Here is a 20,319-nt window from a genome sequence, read left to right on the forward strand (position 1 = left end):
GACCGCTTCTTGTGCCAAGGTCACGCCGTGATTCCTGCCCCCTGCCACCACTGTTCAAGGAAACGCACCGTGGGGACCAACGTAGGAGCTGGACACCCGGCTCTGATACATCAGACAAATGTTTGGGGTAAAATTTAGTGCTTGAGTAGCTGAAGGTGCCTCTATCGAGGTTTCACCAACCCATCCCCATTTATAGTGATGCTGCTTGCTGGGGGCTCGTAGCATCACACCCAGACACCTACCGATGCTCTGTGGGGTGGGTGGCGGGCTGGAACTGGTCTCAAGCTCTGTCCCTTTGTCCTCCTGCCTAACCTGCGCTCATATTTAGCATATACTTCAATTAAAAGCCATTAGTGGGCTGGGAGAATGAACTGTGCCTGAAAAGGAGCGACATCGCTTCGGTAGGTCTGCATCAGACTTGTCCTTTTAAAATTCCTCTAGAAAATGGGTCCTAGGAGTATTTTACCAGGTGGGTGCGTGCTGGGGTTAAATTGCTACCTAGAACACAACCGAATATCTTTAGAGGGTAAATGTGTGATACAATTAATCACGTTCTGTAGCTGGGAAGGGAAGCGGAGTCCTTTAGACGTGCCTTTGCAGCCTGCTGATGGGAGCCCTGTGCTGCACAGGTGAAAGCCATTGTCATGAAGCCCAAAGCTTTATGGGAACCCCATGTTGTACAGGTGAAAGCCATTGTCATGAAGCCCAAAGCTTTATGGGAACCCCATGTTGTACAGGTGAAAGCCATTGTCATGAAGCCCAAAGCCTTCGCACCACCGTTTGTTAGCCAAGGAGGAGTTGGACCCATCCTGTGCTGGAAGAGTCCCCGTCAGGTTTGTAGCACTTACCAAAAGCGTCTTGAAATTGTGCCTTTGTGGCAGCACACAATTGGCAGAGATGTGTTTTCTTTTTCTGATCTCTTGTGGATACTGGGATATTGGGATAATAAACTGGGAGGATGGGCGTTGGGAGGTGTCCTACTTGCTTTGTGGTGTGGCCTGAATTTAAAACTTGGCTCTGTTTAAAACCATGTGCGTGGAGACTCAGTGTGAGGTGGGATAATGCTGAATATTGGCCTCACGGTGGGCGTGACCAGCTCTTTAATTAAAATGTTTGTGGCTTTTTGTGTGTGGTTACACCGTGGAGAGTGCTCTTCAGAAACCTCGTGCACAGGTTGTCCTGCTTCCTCGGTCCTCCCCTGGCAGAGAACACCACTGCAGCACATAATCATCGCTTCGGGTGCCATGGAATAACTTTTCTTTGTGATTTCCATCCCTTCCTCCCTCCCAAATTCTGTATGCGTCATCTCTACAGGGCACAGGGAGCTTGCTGTGGTGGGTCCAGCCTTTGTTGCTTCGAGGTTTGTTGACCTTGATTCACGTTTCTGAGATTTTGCTCCCCAAATTGCGAGCAGCGTCATTTCTTACTGAAAATTCACACCCTGTGATCTGGGTTCAGCACAACAGCGTGTCGGGGAGGGGGGAAAAATAAAAGTAGTCTATCAATCGGCAGATTCTGAGGAGCTTGTGGCAAAATATTGTTGCAGATGGCAGAGGTGAGCATCCCCTGGACCTGCTCGTGCTGCACCACGAGGGACTGGGCAGCCTGAGACTCCTTAATTATCTAAGCTGGGTATTTAACCAAATTTTGAAAGTTTTGTTAGTTGTCCCTGTGGAAATCATGTGCTTTGGGTGCTACTGAGTAAGAAAGAGCTAAGAATTGTTTCGTGTGAGTTCTCAAAGCCCCGTTACCTCTGCAGGAGCAACCTAGAGAAGGATACTGGAATTGGCCAGGAAGTTATTTCCCTCTCCCATTATAAACATTTTTATTTTTATTAATGTATTCTTTTACATTTTCCTGTCTTCATCTAGAAAATCTAGCAATTCTTTATATTTAATAACAAACATTTATTTTAGTGCAGAAAAATGCTGAGTATTGTTTTGAATGTAATCAGTAATTTCAGCTAAGAAATTATTACTGCTTGTGCAAGGAAAAAGGTTAGGACAGCAGCTGGACCTGCTGCTTTTGCTCTCTGGCAACCAAACTTGGTGTGCATCCCCCCTCATCTGGGATGGGGGCTGGGGGAGGACCAGGTGTGCTGTGCTGCTGGGATGGAGGGGCTGAGGTCACAGCTGAACTGAGTTTGTATGGCCTCAGCCAGAGGAACCAGATCTCTGCCGATCTCCACTGGATCCCAGCCCAGCCCCAGCATCACCTGAAACACAGAGAAGAGGCAGGTTCTGATCTCTCTTTAACTGCTCGGGTAAAACCACTACACTGAATACCCTGCCTGCAGTGGAGATGCTCTGGATTTAGAAGCATCCCAAGGAGCATCTCCCATTTTCCAAGCCTGGTGCCTGCAGAGGCGGTGCAGGGCAGCGTGGAGGCTGTTTGCCCATAAATAAAAAAAAGAAACAACCAAAAATTAGCTCAAGACACTTTGCTTTGTCTTCATCCCACCCCATCTCCTAAAGAAGGTGAGGACAGGAGGGGTCTGGCAGGGAAAGGAAAAGTGAGCAGGACGGTTGGATTGGGATGGGTCATGCAGGGCTGGGTCCCCTGAATTCCACCGGGAATTTGTTCTTTTAACCAAAGCTGCAGACAAACGGGTTTCTCCTGTCCTGGGTTGAAATCTATGCTAAGAACGCTTCACGTGTTTTCACTTGCCATTTAACCCAAACAACTCTGCCTCCAGAGGTGCAGCTGGTCCCAGGGAGCCAGCAGATCCCTAGTGATCAGGATGCGGGCAGAGCACGTCCGCATCCAGCCCCCCATGCTGGAAGAGGGCAGTTATTCACTACCATAATGTTCACCCCAAAGCTCCCATCATCCAGCCAGATTGTCACACACCCCACCTACATCCCAGCCCTGCCTGGGCAAGGAGAGGTGACACCTCTCGATTTTTTTTTTTTTTTTTTCAAAAGCAACTTCCCGAGCAGCTCCAGAGAGCAGCGTGGGAGCTGCCCTCAGCTAGAGCCACCCTTGAGACTGACCCAAAACCTTGGGAGAGGTCCAGCCTGGCCCTGCTGAGCCCGTGGGGTCTGGTAACACCAGGAGGTGATGAGTTTTGGTTTGTTATTCGGGTGAAGCCCCTGCTCCGGGGTGGGTTGTGCCTAGCCTGGGGAGCCTAGTGCTGTCCGGAGCCGTGTTCTTCCCAAACCCTCAACTTCAATGGGTGGCTTCAGCTCATTCCTGCTGTAGGTCCACCGGGCACCTGAATGTTTAATATCTTCGTGGCATCTTATTTCTAGCTAGAAGGCTACCCGTGCTGCAGACAGTGCCTTGTTAGAGAAATCACTTTGAAGGAATGCTCCTGAGCCCCAGTGCCAGCTGGGCACCGCAGGAGGAAGGTCACTGAGGCTCTGTGAGTGAGATGTTGTGCAAGTCTGGCCTCGGCTGGGTTTGCTGGTGGCTCCAGGAGGTTTGGGCTTAACTTGTTCCCCAGCCACACTCAACAGGCGCTTTTGCTGGGCTGGGGAATCCTTCTTCCCCTGCAGCCACCTCTTGCTAACACCGCTCGACAGCTCCTGCAGCAAGGCTTTGCAGCCGTGGCCCCGAAGGGTGGGTGCAGAGAGCCAAAAGCAGCAGAGTTGTTTTATTATTATTAAAATAGCAAAGCAATTAATTTTAATTAAGAAAGATAAAACTTCAGAAGGGGAAGCACAGCAATTACACTGCTGGCAGCAGTTCCTTGCATGCAGAACGAGTATATTAATGCAGCCGGAATTCCTGGCTGCAAGTTTCTAACTTCAGGAAAGACCCAAATACCTACAGTCACGGGCATAGTCTTCATCCTCCCGGGGCAAGGAAGGAGGATTTTCCTCCACCAAAAGCACAAGCTAGCCCCATGCGTTGCATGTTACAGGAGGAGGTACCCACTGTTGCCCCAAGCAGGCAAACTTTTGGCTGAACTCAAGCACATCCCTTCCTCCACGTTCAAACAAAGGATGCTGCGTCTCTAGGAAGATGATCAGGGAACAGAGCAAGCTCCGAGGCGCCCTCAAGCAAATCCTCGCCTCCGAGCCTAGATTTTACTTAGTTTTTTTGCAAACCTCCCTGTGCCTTTAAGGCTGGCCCCAGCTGGGTTTGCTACCCTACTGAAGAGGATGCGAAATTAAGTTATGTGAGGCTCCTGCAGCTGAACCAGATGCGACTAAAACCAGCCTCTTTATGTATTCATGAGCTGTGTGGAAGAGAAATAAAAGGATTCATTACCACGCAAACTGTTACTAATGACATGTACCTGGTGCCGAGCACCTCTGGAAATCTAATGCGACACACTGGAGGAGAAAATGTATTCGCTTTTCAGAGGCCGGCGCTGAATGGAAAATTTCCCCTCCTTGGCCCTTCCTCATTCTGCATTCACTAAAAGCAACATTTACAATTCTTCTGCCATTATGTCCTACCAGGGCCTCTGCGCTTTTTGTCACGACCTTGATATTAGCTGAAAATTGGAAATTCGCTGGCATAGCGGAGGTGGGGAGGGGTGGGAATCAACTTGCTCTGCCTCCTGGTTTGCCATGCACTGAAGAAAGAAGAAAGAAGAAAAAGAATGAAGAAGGAAGGAAAAAAACCCCCAAAAAACTTACCTCTCTCTAACTAGCCAGCAGGAGAAGGTGGAGGATGCGTGAGTGAGGAGGGATGGGAGACAAGGATAAACGTGAGCAGATCGAGCTCAGCATCGTTTCACAGCCCTTGGTGGATGTTGCCTCCCTGCTCTGGCTCTTCTGATGCTGGACAAGGTGTTAGGAAAGAAACTGTCTTCCCTTACCCCAGTTCCTTTCACCGTAGCTGGGTGGTACTTGTTCAGATAAGGTTTGGCCTGGGCTCTGGGGAGTTGTGGGGAGGGACGAGTGTCTCGGCAACGTTTATATTATTCCTTATGCCTGGCTGTGGAGGGTAAATGCTCCCAAAATGGAAGGAGAAGGGGCTTGCTGGGTTCTGTTCTCACTCCCATGGGACACTGATGCATCTCCAGAGCCTTCAGTCAGCTCATTCCTGGTTTACCCCAGAGCTGGTCCTGTAATTTGCATCTGAATTAAGTAAATTCTACATACAGCTTAATGAGGAAGCGAGGAGGGTCTACATGTAAGGGGCAGGGTGGCAGGAGCCCATGGATGGGGTGGGTGTAGGGATGGAGCCTGGCACCGGCCGGTGAGCAAAGCCACCTGCCTGTTTGCAGAACTGCAGCTACTGAGTTTTAATCGACATATCGGACATGTGTGGCCTGGTGGTGCCAGCTCTGACCCCACTAAAACCAGTCAGCCGAGAGCGGCCAGAGCCGTGCCAGTTTGGAGCCTGACTGCTCTCAGCCTTGAGCCCTCCTCGTGCCTTTCTGTGGGCATCGGCACCGCTGCCGGAACCCCTCGCCTTCGCCGGTGACTTCTGACTTTTCAGTGTTTGGAGCTCTTCTAACAGAGGAGAGGTGCTTTGTGTGTTGGCTTTTTAGGAAAATGTTTTGGAAGGAAATCACCTTTCCCGTTTCCCTTCATCCCTCTCTTCTCCCCATCCTGTCTGTCTGTGGCTCCGTCCTCCCTTTTCTCCTCTCTAAATCTCTGGCCCTGCCTTGCTCCCTTCCTGCCTCTCCCTCGCCAGCCCTGTCACTTGTCAAGTTGCTTCTTATCCACTTCATTAGCCCCCGTTCCCTTGTTTACCGAGGGGCGTTTGCATTAGTTGGAGAGCTTTCTAATTTAATCAAGGTTAGAGATGCAATTCCAGGTCTTGTTTGCCCAGCATGCTGGCCCTGCTCTCTGATTAATTCACAGGGCGTCAGATGTGCTGTTCTGCTTTGTTTGTCATTTTTCCCATCGTGTCCTGCTCCGTCCTCCATCCTCCAGGTGCGCAGGGCTGGGAAAACCTGCTGCTCGGGACGGGGAGACCAAGCTACACCCAAAAACGCAGGGACAGGGCTGCACGGTGGCCTGATCTCTGCCTTGGGGTTAAGGTGCAAGAGCTGTTAAGAGTCACCCTGAGATGAAATTGGTGTAAAAGAGGGGAATACGGGACCCCGAGGCCTCATGATTAGGAACAAACTTGCCCAGAGTTCATGGGTTGGGAAGGAAATGTGGGTGTCGACAACCTCCCGAACTTCTCCATGGGGGCTAAACCCTCTGTTCACGTCGGGGGTGGGGGGGGGGCTGATCCAAAATGGGCAACTGGGTGTTCTTCAATGTGAGCAACCGAGGCTCTGCGGGGGAAAGCGGTGGCTGACCAGAGCTGGTGCTGGCCGCAGCCCTGCCTTGGGGAGCGGCTGGGCTAGGAACCCCCTCCGGCCAAAAACTAAGAAAACCCACCAACATTTGCTCTGATCCTCTTTGCAAGTCCTCCATGCAACCCTTTGGTTCTGCCTCCCCAAACTGGCCGTTTCCCTTTTGTAACACAACTTCTCTCCCTTCTCCGCAGGCAGAGGCGCTGGCTGTGGGAGGAAGGGTCATCTCCGACGCTGAGGACCCCTCCGGGAAAGCCGTCCGCTCTCCTTGTGTTCACGTAAAGCCATCTCCTCTAACCAGAGCCGAGGATGGGCTTCAGGTCATCAGCAGCTGCTTCCACCTCTGCTGCTGCGGTGTAAACGCAATTAAACGCAACGAAGAGGAACGACGACCTTCTCCAAACCAGCTCCCCCAAGCCTGGCTCAGCCCACTGGCCTTCCCAGCGTCCTGCTGCCCTTTCGTGCCTCCTGCGACGGTAAGCGGTGGGGACAGGGGGTCGGCTGGGGGGTTGTGTTTTGAACCTGCCACCGTTGCGAGCGGATTCCTCCTTTCTGGGATGGTTCGATGGCATCCAACCCTTTCTGCCCACCCCCAGCATCAGAGAGACAGAAGGAAGGCGAGGGGGGAAGTTAATAAATAAATGACTTGTGTCAGGGGTGGAAGAAGCGAGCTGGCGAGAGCATCGCCGCTCTGATCCCTGCAGCATTTCACAGCTGTTAAAAGCTGCCGCCTCCTATTGCAGTGATTAGGCAGAACGGCAGCATCCCAAGCAGGGTACCGCCAAGGCCGCCCTGCCTGCACCTGGAAGAGGAGGCATCCAGCCGACCTGGCTGGTTTGGGAACGCTGGCAATCCTCCTTTTGCAGGAAAAGGTACAAGATCTCATTTTCCCCAAACTCATCCGATTGCAGGCAGGGGGGAGAACAGAAACCAGCTTCTGCAACATCTGTGAGCCTCTTGCGTACGTGGTGTTTTGGCCAAATTTCAAGCAAACGTGGTTTGAGTGATGGTTGGCAAGTGGAGGTGGAGGCTGGAGCTCTGAGGAGCTCAGGCTTTGTCTTGAAGTTTGGATTTCCCCGTCTGAAAATCTTCCTGCATGTTTCTGTCCCCGCCACCAAATTTATTGATCCTATTGGGTCACAATTCTGGGATAACTTCTCTCAGCTGTGTCTAAACTTGAATCAAACCCCGAGCTCCGTACGGTTGTCAATCCAACTTCAAATCAAAGCCACACAAGTGAGATTTTACATCTGTGCGTCTTTCCCATCGTTGAAACCCGAGGAGTTGAGGGGGTTGTGACAAATCGCTAATCCAAATCATCCACCACGTGGGACCGAGATGCGCATCCAAAGCTTCTAGCAGCGGTCCCTGCGGGACTGACCTTCCTTCAGACCTGGAGAGACCCCCGGCCTCTCGAGCAGCCCCTTCCCTCCTGTAGAACAACAAAGGAGGAAGGCGAGAGGGGTGTTACCTTAGTAAAATGTATGTTGTTGACACCCACCTTTCCTTCCCAAACCACTCAAGCTATACCCTCTGTCCAGCTGCACCGGTGGGATGCAGCCACCCTTCTGTCTGGATGCTGAGTGCACCCTGGGCAGGGATTGATGCTCTGTCTGCATGAAGAGGCTTTATTTCTGCGCGCTGGCTATTGACTGCATCTTTTTCTGTAGTACTGCACCATTTCTGTAGTACAGAAATGAGTGCAAACCGTTACTACTCTGATTCGGTGGCATTTTGCATGAGCATCAGTAGCTTTGGGAGGGAGCTGGGTCCTTTGTTTGCCAAGTAGCACTAAAGTCTTATTTTCCACAAAGAAGGGCATAGCAAGGCATTGCCTGGAGGTGCTGACAGATGTTTCGAAGGTCTCTACTGGATATTTAGTCCATTTGCATGACCTATTTTGCATCCATTACCTGGGTTTGATGCCAAATATTTGCAAAAATAGGGAATCCAATTGGAAAACAGCAGCCTTGGCTGTCCCTCAACTCCCTGCTGGGGAAATAGGTGGCTTTGCACCGTGGTTTCATGCCTGAACTCCAGAAATCACCATCTGTGATGTGTTGGGGAAGTTCCTCAGTGGTAAAACAGGGATAAGCTCACCGAAATAGCAGCCCTGGGTAGCTGTGGGAATTAGGTTCATGTCCGTTGGCCTTGCTCTATTGTACTGGGAACCTGTAAAATCTCTTTGCACCTCAATTCCCCATCTATAAAAGAGGGATAAATAGCATTTTCACCTGTCACGGGGGAACAGCACGATACTTCTTAAGACAGGGATGCATTGGCAGCTTAATTATTAATTGGGAGGTCTTGGAGGTTCATAGAAGTGGGCTCTGTGGGAACTGCAACCCTGAAGAATAGGAACATATGGCCAGCAGCAGTAATGCTCCCAGCCTCACCGTACAGGTATGGATGCAGTGAAATGGAAATAAAGAGTACGTTTTTAAGGACTCTCTTGGAATGGTTGGAATTACTATCCCAAAAATCATGGGGTGGAGAAGGAATGGGTTAATATTTCTAGGGAAAATGTGTGGGATGCATAGGGCACTGAGGCTCCAGGTAGGGTACGGGATGGGTGGCCTGATCTCGCCCCTAATGAGGAAGGAAGAGTGCTTAATTTTAAACGAGGGCTTCGTAGGTTGGGGTGAGAAAAGAGGAGGGCAAAGGAAAGGGAGAAGGATGGAGGAGGGAGCAGGGAGCGAGAGTGCTGGCCACTTGAATTTCAGGGCTCTCGGGGAAAAGCAGAGCCCTGAACTATTTTCCCAGGCTGTGAGAAGGCATCCCAGCTGGCTTCCCCCCGTCCCCGGGACAGGAGGGAGGCTCTGAAGTGGTGCCAAAGTCTTAGCATCCCTAATGAAAACGGGAGGTGGGGAGGTTACGGACGCGCTCTCCCTCCTGGAGCAGAAAGATGAGACTTTCCCCGCACGCAGCTGCTCGCCACATTGCCCAGCTCCGGGAAAAAACAACGGCCAGAGCCTCTGACAAGTTATCAGCTGTGGTTAAAAGGAGCTGACAAGTGGGGGAGGCAGCCCGGCCCAGCAGACTGTACATGCAGGTGTTTCCGAGGAATTATCACCTTCCCCACAGCCTGGGCAGCAGTAAATCAGCCCTGCTCCATCGCCTGCGGGGCTGAGGATGCTCGGAGCCAGCAGGGAGTTTGGGCTCAGGGAGCAGATCCCAAGCTACGGTGCTTGACATGGACAGTGTCCCAGTTGGGATTCAGGGGTTTGGTGAGCACCGATGTCCTCTGAGGGGCTCAAAACACCCCAGCTGTGTGTTCAGTAACCAAAGCAGAAGGAAAAGGCAGTGGTTTTGCCTCTTTCCTCCCTCTTTTCTCCTTCTATGTTCAGTTAGTCTCTGCCCCTCAACAGGGAACCAGAAATTCTGCTCCAAGAGTCGTTGATCTGCTTGATGTACCCCTCTTCAGCCCTAGGCGAGGTGGAGAGCAGGATGGCACCCAAAAGGTGCGGGACAAGGCAGGGAGCAGCTGCTTGGTCATAGCCGACAGCAAGTTATTGTTGGTGTAGACTAAACCCCTCAGTTCTTGGCTCCTCCAAGTCATGGGTGGGCCAGTGTCAGGCTTTTAGCTGATTCCCAGCACCGTCACATCCCCCCTCAGCTCCCCAAGACACAAAGTTGCGACTTCACAAGCTCATGGCGTGTTTGGGTACAGGACTGTACAGTCCTGGAGTCAGCTTCTTGGAAATCAAGCCTGATTTAATCAGCCAGTTCCTATTTTTGATAGCGTGGAAACTGCTTCCAGCTCGTTCCCTTGGTGTGCGTTCAATTTCTTCCTTCGACAGATTTATTCGCTTGTAATCCGCCGTTTGCTAGTGAGGTCTCGTGGCGGATACAGCGGCTGCACAGGCTGGCACACGCAGGGGGTGCAAACCTCCGATGCCTTTGGCATTTGGATAAGGGCGGGCAGGGCTGTGCCAAGAGGCCTTGGTACCCTTGAGCATCCAAGCTTGGGGATCCTTGTGCTGGAGGAGGGATGGGGCCATGTGGCACGGGTGGTTCACCCCGTCAAAAATTCGGTTTAGCTAATTCCTAATACTCCCTGCCTATACGTGTATCCTTCAGGCGCTGCTTTACATCATGCAGCTGCTCTGTGCTCTTGAACTACACCACAGCCAGTGCCCAGGGCAGAAGAGCCAGCGATCTCACATCGCATCTCTGCCTCAGGGATGCAGAGAGCCTGTGTGGTGCGGAGCGGGCACTCAGCATCTCCGCATGCAGCCGTCCCAGATGGCTCCCAGGGACTTGTCTCCACCTCAGCCGCGTCCTCCCCTTGCCTGCATTCATTCCCTGTGGGAGCCATCGTTTCTCCAAATGCTTATGACTGCTTCCAGCTTTGGGAATCTAATTTCCAATCAGCAATCCATCAGCCTGGCATAGCTGGGCTGTAAAAACATCCTGGTGGCCTCCGGAATGCCCCTGGTCTCAATAGCAAGGCTCCTCTTCCCCTGCGGGGAGGATGCTCGCCCGTTGGGGAGAGCCGCTTTGTTCCTGGGCAAGCGTAACCGAAGCCACCAGAGCAATTCCCAGAGAACAGCGTTGCACAGTGGGACGATGGCCAGCAACAAGCTCCCCAAGGAGAGGGGAAACAAAAGGAGCGGGACACCGGGATAAACTTTCTGAAGCCAGAGCCGGGCTCTCCGGCCAGGGCATTGCTTTGACTTGAGTTTAATAGCAGCAGCGTTGCTGATGGGGGTCTGACAAAGAGGAGCATTTCCAGGGGGGAGATTTGCTTGCATTTGTGCATGGAGAAGGAGCCGCCTGTGCAATATCTATTTTAGCTGCAAGCCTGCAAATGCGTTGGGGATATCTCGGGCTCTGCAGTCAGGGCTGGGTATCGTGGGAGCCGAGGAGGAACGTGCAGACCTGCTTGTGTTTTATGCTGTCATCTGTTTGTAGCGAGTCTAGGGGAATGTGTAGCTGTGGGCTGTAAATAATGTGGGAAGGAGCATCTGTGTGCAGCCGTGCTTCTCTGCGTGCCGCCTGCTTGTGCAGAGCTTCTCGGGAGCGTAAGGAGAGGCTGGCGTCTCATTAGCACCCTGCGCTGCATCTGCAGCATCGGCTGCTGAGGCTGGGGGGATGAAATCACACATGCAGAAGAGCTGCTGCAGGACTGCAGCTCCAAGGACCCTGTCACAAGGGGTTAAAGACGTGTCCAGGCTTCGCCTTCCTCTGCCAAGTGAGCAGAGAGCGGCTGCCATGACGAGCTTGAGTTTCACAAGCCACTCTGGCTATAAAATATGATCGTGTCTCCTGCGCTGATTGATGGTTCCAGTGAAAATACCAGGCAGAGCGGCCCAGGGGGGATCACGTTTTCAAGGCGCAGCCGGCTGACATCCTATCCCCGCTGGCAAGACCAGCAGCAAGCTGGGACCAGTTACAGTCGTCCCACTTGTTACCCAGCCAGGGATGGAGGGCAAAGGAGGTGCAGAGGGGAATCAGCATCTCTCTGGGGCTTGAGCTTCGTGCCTGGGTGTGTCACTTCTGATTGCAGCCTTGAGCCATTAGCAGCAGCTTAGGGGAAGGTTTGGTCATGTCCAGCCCTGGGTGATGGGAAATACTGGAGGAAAGCCTCTCCCCAGCATACCTCGCAGGGAATTTGGGGTGCCAGTCAGCCAGCTATGGAAAGCTGCCTGCCCATTTAACCCCCGGACTATCCCAGTGGCGTTCCCAGTGTCTGTATGGGTAGCTGCACTCTGGTGTATAGTCTAAAATTGCCCTTCGTAGCAAACCCCTTGAGTGTGCAGAACAATGCCGAAGGTAACCAGCTGCAGCGGTGCTAACGTGCAGCCCCAGCGCGGTTACCGGCCCGGAGCAGGGGAATTAGCTGTTAGATGAAGCAGAGGATGCTAGCACAGCTCCCTTGGTACCAGCATCCTTTTTAGCTGTAGCCAGACCACCCTGGGACTTGTTTTGCTGCGCAGTATTGATGCCTAACCCCCACACAGCAGCACCCAGAGCTGCAGAGGGAGGAGAGGAGGGGAGCAGGCGCGTTGCTGGGTATCAGTCTGGCCCAGCCAGCTGGAGCTTGCTTGCACCCTTCCCTCCTTCCACCTATTTTTGTTCCCTGCTTTGAGGCACAAGTAGCCTGGACTGGGGGGCTGAGAAAACAAAGCTCACAGCTGGATTCTGGGCAGCTGGGGAGGGTGGGAGGGGGGAACATTGGGGCTATTCCATGAGACTGGTCAGCTGGTGCCTCTTTGTCCGATCGCAGCACTCGGGTGGTTCCAGCAGGCTGGTGTCACGCCGCCTTTGTCCCAGCAGCAGGGTTTGCACCAGGAATGACCCTGCCTTGCACGCTCGTGAAAGGATTTCTCCTAGGGAGCCACGCGCTACCTGGAGCCACTTTGCAAGCAGAGGGTCGAGGTTTCCCCTCTGCTAGCAGAGGGTTAAGGGGAGCACGGGTGTCTCTTGCCCCCGTTCTCCCCTGCAAATGCTTGGAGAAAGACCCCTTGGCGAAGGCAAGTGCCTTCATAGCGGGTGGGTGATGTCAGGGCTGCGGGGGGCAGGCACAGCTGTCTCCAGACATCCCGCTGCCACCCCCGGATTAGGGCCAGGCGTGCAGGAGAGGGAGGGGGACACGCATTCTTGGGGGACGGGCGTCACTTTGGCTCTTCCCTCCCTGCCTGTGCATTTCCCCTGCGGATCGGCATGCGTGGGTTTTATTTGGAGCCACGTGTCCCCCCACAACTGACCCCCCCAGAACTTCCTCCACCTTGGGACCCCCAGGAGTTTGTCTGGGTGCGGAGCTGGGGGTGCGAGCCCCGGGAACACGCGAGGAAGAAGTAGGGGATGCCATCTGTGCATGGCAACCTCAGCCCCAGCTTTTCCACTTTTACCCCCTTCCCGGAGTCCCCTCGTCTGCCCGTGGGACACTGGTGGGAGGACACTGGAGGACTGGGAGGCCCCATCACCGCTTTGTTGTTTGCAGTGGGAGTTATTACGTCCCGGGCTCGCTCCTGACGCTGTGCCGCAGCATCCCCACCCACCGCATGGGATGGCGACACCAGCGTGCCTGCACGTCCCTGGTGAGAGGGGGTTCCCTGCGGGAGGGGTCTGAGGGTCCCTCTGTGGATACGGAGCCAGCGGTAGGTGCATTCCCCGCGCCCAGTCTGGCGGCACAGACCTCAGCTGAGCACCCAGCCGTGGCACCCGAGGACCCAGCTGCACCCCCTGAAGCCCAGGGAAGTGTTGACCCAGCGTATCTCTCTGGGACCCAAAATCCAATTAATCCTGTTCCCTAGAAGCCCCCAGACTCCACTATGCGCTTTCAGGCAGGCAGCAGGCTGGGGTCCCCTTTGCTCGCATGATTTGACCCTCACTGGGCTGCAGACGCGATGCTGGAGGAGAGGCAGAGCGGTTCCACAGCCATCCCAGCAGAAACCAGTTTGTCTGCGGAGGGGGCACGGGTTTCCCTGCTGAGACCCCATTGCTCGGTCTGCTCCGAGCTGCCCCCTTACCTTTCCCACCCTCCTGGAGCAGGGATGCTCCCACCCAGCTCCAACCTCTACTCCTGGCATCCCTCGGTTTTGGGGTGTTGCGTATTTTCACAGGCTGGGAAAAAAGCGAGCGGGGAGCTGCCGGAAGGGTTGATCTTGCGTTGATTAAATGTTTTGGATGGCACCGGTAGACGATGCGGGGAAAATTGATTGTCCCCGGCAGTTTTGCCTGCCTGGCACTGTGAAGCAGGCACCGAAATGTCAGGTTTGTGATCTCAAATCTGCGATCGTGACGCAGGGTGGGGGTAAAAAAAAAAAACCACCAAAGGGTGGGGTGGGGGGGAGAAAATCTTAAACAAAAACAATGCCGGAGCGGGGCTGCCTCTGTGATAATGTTAATAATTGGCACAAGGGGGGGAGTCTGCGGGAGGAAGCTGCTGTTTGTAAGTAATTTTCTGGGTGCTGTGTACACGCAGATGCCTTATCGCTGAAGGATGAAAAATAGCAGCTGAGATGGTACTGCAGATACATTTTAAGCAACCAAACACAGGGCTGGGGAGGGGGGATGCGCCCTGAATGGCTGCGAAGTTGGGAGGGTGCATCGCTGTGCGGGGGCTGGTGCTGAGCCTGGGAGCCGGTGGGTTTGTAGGGACAGGAGCAGATTTAGGGGATTAACCCCCCCTCAGGAGAGGGACTGCGGGTGCAGATGGCCTCTGGGTGTGAAGAACTGGTGATTTCGAGAGAAAACTGTCCCTCCCTGCGGCTGCGGGGACGAGCTTGACGCTTTGCTTAGGTCTCGGAGGCACGTGAGGATGCTGATGCTGTGGCATGTGGTGGCTGGACACGGGGCTGTTGCTGTGTGCAGGATGGTGCCCACACCAGGGGAAGGGGGTGGCGAGCTCTCCCTCCCAGCCCTGGGGGGCTGGCTGGGGGGGCTGGCTGGGGGAGGGGGTGGGGGAGCTCGCCCCATCCCTCCCGTCGGGTCCGGCCCCAGGGGGCTGGGGCTGTGTGAACCGCCTGGCTCGAGCTGGAAGACGGTGCCTCATCCTGCCCCAGCCTCTCCCCGTCCCAGGGGGGTGGGCTGAGGAGGCAAAGGGGGGGCTGGCGGCTGCAGCTGGCAGGGGAAATGCTGCGAGGGAGCTGCTTGGCAGATGCTAAAGTTTGCTCTTAATCCCAAGCCGCCTTGGGCCAACTTTGCTGCGGTTCCCCGCTGCTGCCAGAACCCCCGTTTATTTGCCTTCCGAGCCAACCTCAATGCTGTCAGGCAGCAGCAAGTAATTTATTTCCTGGGGGGGCTTCCCCGGAGAGCCGGAGGAGGAGAGACGCCGAGCCAGGCTCCGCTGGCGGCTGCCTTCACCTGTTCCTCTTCTCAGCAGCCTGGCTCCAGAATAATTCAGGCTCCCAGACAAGCCCTCCCTGGGGTAAACTGGGAACTGCTGGGCTAGGTATGCTTCTCGCCCCCTGCCAAAGCTGCAGAGCTCCCACCGCCGTGCCCCGAGGCTGCCCCACGCCTCCAAGGGCCGGGGAAGGGCACCCAAGCCTGGGACGAGGGAACCAGGTGTCCTCAGATGCCCTGGGAAGGAGAGTGCTCTCCTCCGGAGGGATGTATCCCGTGCGTTGGAATTGCTGGGGGAGCAGCGTGGTTGTGCAGAGGAGATGGGGGCTGGGTAGGGGGCTTTCTGCCTCCTGGTCCCTTGATTTGCTTTCCAGGATTTTCTGCTGGCCCTGAGGTAGGGTCAAGTCTTCTTCCAGCTTCGCTGCGTTAGACCGAAGGATGTGAATCCCCTTTATTTTAGCTGGAAGCTGACATCCCGCCGTATTCTCATGACTCCAGGACCTGGGCCGTCAGCAAAAATGCTAACTATGAGAAGACTCTCCATAATTTTGCCGGTTGTTGGAGGGAATGGGGAGCGCGGGCTCAAAACCACAGTTTGTTTGTTGAAGGGGGCTGACACACGGAAACCCTCTCCCCCTCCTTGCCGGGCCGTGTTTCTCCGCTTTCTCCCATCCGTACTGTGGGAAAGTCTGGTTCTCGAGCCAAACCCAGCAGCTTGCTCCTTTCTCCCCATCAGTTTAAACTCTTTTCCCTCATGCCAGCCCCACAGCAGCTTTTCCCATCCCTGGTCCCACAGGCTCCCAGTCCTGAGCCTCCCAGGGATGAGGCAGCCTGGTGGGAGCTGGGGGGCTGCTGGAGGATGGGATGAAGACCACCATCTGCTGCTAAGTCCTTGTACTGCAAACATCTCCTCCCCGGACCCCCGAGGATTTCTCTGCCTTCCCAAAGCCACGAAGTGCTGAAGAGGCAGGGGCGGCCAAGCCTCGGGCAGAAAGGGCAAGAGGGGAGAAATAATATAAGGTAGAAAGAGAGAAAAATGGGGCCAAGGGGGTCTCCATCCCCCTAGAAAACCATCTCGCAGGATGCTCAGGATTTCCGCCTCTCCCCTGTGTCACACTTGTTCCTCTCTCGCACCCTCCTTGCCCCTGTGTCTCTTTTCTCTTCCTTATTTTATTTTTTTTTTTTTTAATCAAGGGATGGAAAAATAGAAAGACACGGGACATGCCTGAAAGTGGGTCCCTGGGGGTGGCGTGGTGATGCCAGGCTGCTGCTGCCCCAGGATGGGGAGGAAACGGGGGGCACTGGGGGGACCTGGCTCTGCACGTGCCAGTGCTGTGAGCTGCTGCCTGCCCCAGCTCGTGGTTGCTGCCCCCGCGATGGGCAGGAGACGCGCTCCGCAGCATCCCCCCGTCTGGCTGCCCACATGTAGGGGGACACTGGGGATTGTGTGCAGAGCCCCCCCCTCACCAGAACTGTGAGATCCAACAAACGTTCAGCCTCTGGGGGGGGTTCCCGACAAGCAGAGCTGCGGAGGATTTGTAAAGCTGGGGTTTGGCTTGGGCCCAGCTTTGAAGGTAAGATATTCCCTTTATCCCACAACCATCCCCATCTCTTCCCTGCATCCCACGCAGCCTCCACCCCTGCAGCATCCATGTCATGAGTTTCTTCTGGCCTCTCCTTGGGAAAGAGGGTAAAACCCACCCACCCAGAGTCAGGGCCACTTGCCCACCACCCCTTTGGCACCAGCAAAGCTAAACACAACCTCTTGGATTGCATTTAGTACTTGCTCTCCAGCTTCCAACAACGGCTGGGCAGGAAACCTGCCCCTAGGACACCCTATACGGGAGTTTCAGGAGGAAATCAGGCAGGTTGGGAAAGGAGGGAGCCCAAAGGTCTCCCCCAAAACCAGCTTGCTGAAAAGAGGGGCAGCTTACCCCTGCAAAAGCCCAGAAGCCCAAAGCCTGGGAGCAGGGAGAGAGGAGGCGTACGGTGGGCTGGGGTCCTGCTCCTCCGGAGAGGGGGATGCGGCTCGGACCGCAGGATCTGCCCACAGGTGGGTGCTGCATCCTGTAAGGTAAGAGCTGAATTTCACCCACCATGGAAACCTGTTGCTAAATCTGGCTGGCGTGGCTGCCCCGGGCGCCAGGAGGGAAAAGCTGTGGGTGGGAGCAACGGTGGGAGCCTGCGAAGCAGGCAGCTGCCCTCAGCTCCAGCCCTTTCCAGGCACGCGTGCTGCAAAGCAGCACCCTGATGTGATCGGGTCCCCCACCCTCCGGGGCTCTGCGGGGACCCCGGTGGAGCCTGCGACATAGAGAGGCCCCGGTGGATTGCAGTTGGGTGCATTCGGTGCGGGTTTGCAGTTGGGTGCACTCGGTGCGGGTTTGCAGTTGGGTGCACTCGGTGCGGGTTTGCAGTTGGGTGCACTCGGTGCGGGTTTGCAGTTGGGTGCACTCGGTGCGGGTTTGCAGTTGGGTGCATTCGGTGCGCGTTTGCAGTTGGGTGCATTCAGGGCGCGTTTGCAGTTGGGTGCATTCGGGGCGGGTTTGCAGTTGGGTGCACTCACTTTTGCATTTGGTGCAGAAGCGTATTTGGTGCAGTATTTCCACTGGCCGCCACCCGCTGCCCAGTGCCAGCATTTGGACACTGTTTGTTGACTCCCTCGGGGCGGTTACGGGCTCTTAACCCCTGCTAAGCTAAATGCAGCCGAGCCGCTCCTCTGTGTAGTTCTCGTGTTTGTGCGCCGTGCTGGTGGTGAGGCAACGGGTTATCCCCTTTGTCCTCGGGATGTGGTGCTGCGATTTTCCAGCCTTGTGCCCTCCCTGAATTGTGGCCGTTCCCAATGTGTGTGTTAGGAGCTGGGAATCGCAAACGTTACCCTTGGAGAGTTAAACCTCTCCTTTAAAAAAAAAAAAAAAAAAAAAAAAAAAGCAAGCACCATTGGTGAATAAGGCTTAGGGCAACAATTGCATCGTTGTGGTCGTTGCCTCTCGTGTTCAATCTGGTCAATTTTTAAACTGCCACATGTCCCACGGCCGGTTCCTCGCCCCCAGCTCCGGGGGGTTGCTTTAGTGCCCTGCACCGCCCAGGGTGCCGGGGAAAGGCCTTTGGGCGCTGGCCAAGGCGCGTCGTACTCGCTCAGTGCTCTCCTAACGTGGGACAGCGGAGGGTTTGATCTGTCAATTAGCCTCCGTCGGGGCCGCTAACGGGAAGCAGATGGAGCTGGGTGTTATCGGAGGGGAAAATCTGCTGCTTCCGAGAGGAGCCCAGCTCAGCCTCCACCGGCTCCTGGCTCGGCAGAGGGGAAGCCGAGCGCTTCAGGATGCGGTGGGGGACCGCTGAGAGCTGGGCCAGCTCTGGCTGTGCACGGGAACGGGAGTGAATCCCTACCGGAGATGCTCCAAACCTGTTGCCTGCCTTTGTTGGGCACCGTGGGACTCTGCAGAGCCCCCCGCCCTCCCCAGGCCCTTTCCCCACCCCAGGAGCCCCCGAGCAGGCAGGAGGGTGCCTGGGGGGCTGCTGCGAGAGCCCCCGTCTCTCCCAAACACCTACCAAAGCGTTTATCAGCTTCAAAAAGCCAACTGTTTAAATAGCATTAGGGGACTGATTTAAAGTCACAAAAGCCATGAAATTCAGAGTTAAGGCTAAAAAATCCACTTGACACTCCGGCCTTAAGTCGTAAAAGGCGTGAGCCAAAGGCAGCAGCTCGGAGGAGCGCCTGGCTCCCAGGCCATGGCTCTTGGCTGCCCGGCGAGGGGGCGCGAGGCAGAGCCCTTAATGAGATTTAAATGATGGGCCAGTCTGGAAAGGTTCAGGGATGCCGCTCGGAGGAGCTTTGGTGGGGCTTAGTCGAAGCCAGGTGGCAGGAGGGGACGTGGTGCCCACCGTGGTCCCACCGGGGTGATCTCGGGGGGGTTCAGAGACCATCCCTGAAATCGGGGCTGGGGGTCGATCCCGTCCTCCCTGCCGTGGGATTGCGGTTGGTGTTTTGGAGCTGCACCAGGCTCCTGCGTGATGCTCTGTATGAACCCAGGTGACACGGAATTGGGCACCTGCTCGATCGGTGCTGCCTCTCAGCCTCATGCAAGGGGGATGTCAGTTTTAGCAGAAAATACAAAACTGGTGATTTTTATTTGTTTTTTTGTTGTTTTTTCTTCCCCCCCAAAATAGCACGAGCGTGGTGGTGAGAAGTGCAGCCAAAAGGCTGATTTTTGAGGGCCTCTACAGCTCGACCACATGCGAAGGCAGAGCTGTAGCAGGCAGGGTGCTCTGGCTCATCCCCTAAAGCTGGGGTGTTTAACAAATAATTGGTACCCACCAGTGCTGGTTGATGGGTGCAGCGGCATGACGGTGGCATCTGCGCTCAGGTCCCCAAATGGAGCAGAGCCGCTCGAACGGCACCTGCTGGGATGCAGAAGCAGGTTTGGGGATTGCCCTGTTGGTCCCACCTTTTATCATGTTGCAGGCACTAAAGGTACCGAAGCCACACTCGATCAAGCTCTTTGTTTGACAGCAATCTGAAGAAATAATTCAAAAAGAGCAGAAAGTTTTTTGTAGTTTAGTTTATTGCACATTTTCCTCAGTAATACAATTTCCTCAGGATTCACAGGTATTAATGCAAGTCGTTTGTGACCTGCGTGCTGGACACCAGCCCAGGCATGGACCAGATCAATATTTAATGCTCATTACACCAGCCCTATTATAGGGTTATCCACTCTGCCTGCGAATCCTGATAATTGAACAGTTATTAATTGTAGGTGTTACAAACGTAAACGTTTCTACATTAGAAATGATCCTGGAAGGAGGCGAGACTCTGTCTAAAATCCCTTTTCCCACTTGCACTGCAGGACCACGCAGTGAGCGCGCTGCTGGCGCGGCAGAACCTGTGCAGGACACGGCACCGGGGACCACAGAGGCCAGAACTCGTGTCCCTCCTGAACTGGGCAGCGCTCAGCCTGGGAGCGGGGCCGTGTTGGTGAGCAGCTCCCGGGACGGCAGCGGGGCCCCGGGCAGAGCACGACAGGATGGGAAACACATCTTGCCCTCGTTATTGCAGACCCCCGGTTGCTGTCCCGGCACCTCCTGCTGCCTTAAATACAACTTCAATTCCTTCGAGGGGTGCTGAGGGGTGCTGCACCCAAGCAGCTTGTGCAGGAATGCGCTTAGGAGGGAAACACCTTCCCTTAAAACCTTTCCACTTCCTTCCAGTGGTGACGCAGGGGACCAGAGCACTGGAAGCAGCCAGTAACCGGTGGGGAAATGCTGGAGGTAGCTGGACCTTGTCACCAGTAATGAAACAAGGGGACCGAGCCGGCTGCTCTGCC

The sequence above is a fragment of the Falco peregrinus genome, chromosome 3, assembly GCF_023634155.1.
Source record: "Falco peregrinus isolate bFalPer1 chromosome 3, bFalPer1.pri, whole genome shotgun sequence".
Classification (NCBI taxonomy): Eukaryota; Metazoa; Chordata; class Aves; order Falconiformes; family Falconidae; genus Falco; species Falco peregrinus.